Raw genomic sequence first — 4,564 nt, 5'->3', positions numbered from 1 at the left:
TGTCATGTGACTCGTTCTGTCTTTGATAAAAAATACAACACAACTATTTTTGCCACAAAAATCTTTTTTGTTAACTAATATTGATGGGTACATTAATCTCGAGGCATTTATAAATCCCATTCAGTAGNGGTCTGTCTTTGATAAAAAATACAACACAACTATTTTTGCCATAAAAATCATTTTTGTTAACTAATATTGATGGGCACATTAATCTCGAGGCATTTATAAATCCGATTCAGTAGACATAGGAGAAGAAGAAGATTCATTGATAACAAATAATTCAACACGTTGCTATTGGCAATAAAAATCAATTGCGCTTACGAATATTGTTGAGCACATAACTTTCCATGCATTTTTCGACTACTTCGCCCAACCAAAATTCCCGTTATGGCGTTTAATTGGTTTCGACACTTTCCCCATCGCATTTTTCACTACCCCAGCATAGGATACAATTGGATACAATTTTTGGATACCAAAAAACAACAGCACATAATTTAAATGTTTTCAAAATGGCCGCCAAATCACTCGATTTCGCTAAATTTACGGAGGTCTAGTAATAACCACTTTGAGTTATCATAGTACTTACCAAGGAGTCCAAACGCGCATATTTCTTTCTTCTGTCCTATTGGGTAGACTTGGGGATATCACGATCTCCATAATTTTTATAGCGCCCACGTTTCTGTGGTTCTTTGTCCATCATCTTTTTTTTAATTAAAAAATAAAAAATTAGTTGCCTTCTGATCCAAGAAAATACCAAGACAAGAGCTATTATCGAAGTCTTTTTTCGTTATTGTGTCATCATTGCAAAATAACAACTAACGAAAATACAAAAATCAAGGAATTGATAGAATTTATACAATACCATCAATTTCAATTGCCATGTACGCAACTTTATCCCCTCCAAAACAAAGTTTATAAAAATATTAAAATCTTTTAGTGCTGAGCATAAAAGTTACAACGTCAACAAGGGAATGATTACTTACCAATTGAGGTTATGCGGGGATAATCCCTATTTGAATAGTCCCAATTTAAATCACTGGAATACTGATTTCGTCATTATTTCAATAAATTTTCCAACACAAAACAACTATATACCACAACCGTCACTATTTCTCAAAAAAACAAAACAATGTTAGAGCAATAATGAGTATGCACTTGCATACGAGTCCGTTAATGACAACGAGTGACGAAGGACGCCTGCTGCGCGCGCATCAGCAAGGGGCACTGATCTCTATATAACTGGATAGCCGATCCCTATGGCAGCCAGTGAGTTTATTACAGAGGTACGCAGCGCCTCCGGATAGTAGTCAGCGAACTAAGATTCTCGTTCGTGCGCATGTCCGTGTCAGCTGCAGGTAGTGGGGCAGTGGTAAATTTACCGAGAGCATTGGGAAATATAGGATATTTTACCGTGTAAGACATCCAGAATAACAGAAGAACTTTTATTAATAGTAAGTGAAAACTGACATTGTTTATAAACGCGAAAGGAAGCCGTAGCATGGAGGAATGTCGAAATTAGTACAATTGTTATTAATATTGTATTATTAATGAATTGTATAATCGTTAATGATTGAAAAAATTGAATTTTTAAAAACTACAAAAAATCACCAAAGAATGTTATTAGATTTTTTTAATCGTAATTTCTTGCTACATTTAATTGACGTTTTAGTTTTTTCAAAAAATCAATTTTGAAAAATCAGGATTTACCCCACTGTCTTATGTCAAAATCCATAACTTTGTTGTAGAGCAAGATTGAAATCGGAATTTTTGACTCAAAATATAAAAAAAATCAAGAAATTTTTTGGCATATGATACAACATAAATGAACGTTTTTTAAACAATATCCATTATTTATTTATAAAACGGAGATGTTTGAAAAGAAAATAATATGTTGAAAAATGTAATTTGAACGATGCTGATGGTGTATGAATTTTTTATAAATTTTCTCACGTAATTTAATGGAAAAATTTAATAATTGAAAATCTCGACATCTATAGTGTGGTCAGTATGAACTTGTACCCTACTGATGAGCTACTTTAAGGAAATTAATGTATTCAGGAAATTGGGAAACTCAAAATAAATATTCAACTGAATTTACTCGTTCGAAATTTTTTTGTATTTATTAAACTATAATACACCTAGACTGATCGGAATTTATTGATTGAGTATACTACACTAATTTTTCCTTTTTCAATTATTATTTACGATTTGGGACGGAGAATGTTTCCACGGCAATTTTCCGAGCACGTGGCCCCCACTGCGGCGCGCATGCGCACTGACGTCATCTTTAGTATCTGAGCTACTATACGGCAGCGCTGGCTGACACTTCAATTCGCCTCACTTTGAGAGTGGTGGGAGCATAGGTATCAGCTATCCAGTTATATAGAGATCAGTGCCCCTTGCTGATGCGCGCGCAGCAGGCGTCCTTCGTCACTCGTTGTCATTAAAGGACTCGTATGCAAGTGCATACTCATTATTGCTCTGACATTGTTTTGTTTTTTTGAGAAATAGTGTCTGTTGTGGTATATAGTTGTTCCTTGTTGGAAAATTTATTGAAATAATAATAACGAAATCAGTATTCCAGTGATTTAAATTGGGACTATTCAAATAGGGATTATCGCCGCATAACCTCAATTGGTAAGTAAACATTCCCTTGTTGACGTTGTAACTATTATGCTCAGCACTAAAAGATTTTAATATTTTTATAAACTTTCTTTTGGAAGGGATAAAGTTGCGTACATGGCAATTAAAATTGATGGTATTGTATAAATTTTATCAATCCCTTGATTTTTGTACTTTCATTAGTTGTTATTTTGCAATGATGACACAATAACGAAAGGAGAATTCGATAATAGCTCTTGTCATTGGTATTTTCTTGGATCAGAATGCAACTAATTTTTTATTTTTTAATTAAAAAAAAGATGATGGCAAAGAACCACAGAAACGTGGGCGCTATAAAAATTATGGAGATCGTGATATCCCCAAGTCTACCCAATAGGACAGAAGAAAGAAATATGCGCGTTTGGACTCCTTGGTAAGTACTATGATAACTCAAAGTGGTTATTACTAGACCTCCGTAAATTTAGCGAAATCGAGTGATTTGGCGGCCATTTTGAAAACACTTAAATTATGTGCTTTTGTTTTTTGGTATCCAAAAATTTTTTGCTATGCTGGGGTAGTGGAAAATGAGGGGGGAAAAGCGTCGAAACCAATTAAACGCCATAACGGGAATTTTGGATGGGCGGAGTAGTCGAAAAATGCATGGAAAATTATGTGCTCATCAATATTCGTAAGCACAAATGATTTTTATTGCCAATAGCAACGTGTTGAATTATTTGTTATCAATGAATCTTCTTCTTCTCCTATGTCTACTGAATCGGATTTATAAATGCCTCGAGATTAATGTGCCCATCAATATTAGTTAACAAAAATGATTTTTATGGCAAAAATAGTTGTGTTGTATTTTTTATCAAAGACAGACCGAGTCACATGACTTAGGCTCACAGACTAGACTCAGCTCACGCATTATGTCTATTGACTTGGACTTATAAATGACTGGAGATTCATGTGCCCATCAATATTAACCAACAACAGTGATTTTTAAATCAACAATCATGGTGTTGTATTTTTTATCAAAGACAGACCAAGTCATATGACACAGCTCCCGTATTATGTCTATTAACTTGGACTTATAAATGACCAGAGATTTATGTGCTCATCAATATTAGCCAATGAAAATGATTTGTATGGAAAAAATAGGGGTGTTGTATTTTTTATCAAGGACAGACCAAGTCACATGACACAGCTCCCGTATTATGTCTATTAACTTGGACTTATAAATGACTAGAGATTTATGTGCTCATCAATATTAACCAACAAAAATGATTTATATGGAAAAAATAGTTGTGTTGTCTTTTTTATCAAAGACAGGCCGAGTTACATGACTTACGCCCACAGACTAGACACAGCGCACGCATTATGTCTATTGACTGGGACTTATAAATGACTGGAGATTTATGTGCTCATCAATATTAACCAACCAAAATGATTTGTACGGGAAAAATCATGGTGTTGTATTTTTTATCAAGGACAGACCAAGTCGAACGATACAGCTCCCATATTATGTCTATTAACTTGGACTTATAAATGACTGGAGATTGATGTGCCCATCAATATTAACCAACAACAGTGATTTTTAAATAAAAAATCATGGTGTTGTATTTTTTATCAAGGACAGACCAAGTCGAACGATACAGCTCCCATATTATGTCTATTAACTTGGACTTATAAATGACTGGAGATTGATGTGCCCATCAATATTAACCAACAACAGTGATTTTTAAATAAAAAATCATGGTGTTGTATTTTTTATCAAGGACAGACCAAGTCGAACGATACAGCTCCCATATTATGTCTATTAACTTGGACTTATAAATGACTGGAGATTGATGTGCCCATCAATATTAACCAACAACAGTGATTTTTAAATAAAAAATAATGGTGTTCTATTTTTTAATAAAGACAGACCAAGACACATGACACAGCTCCCATATTATGTTTATTG

Source organism: Diachasma alloeum, unplaced genomic scaffold (assembly GCF_001412515.2).
Source record: "Diachasma alloeum isolate Michigan unplaced genomic scaffold, Dall2.0 Dall_scaffold_00857, whole genome shotgun sequence".
Lineage (NCBI taxonomy): Eukaryota > Metazoa > Arthropoda > Insecta > Hymenoptera > Braconidae > Diachasma > Diachasma alloeum.
Note: the sequence above shows the minus strand (reverse complement) of the source record.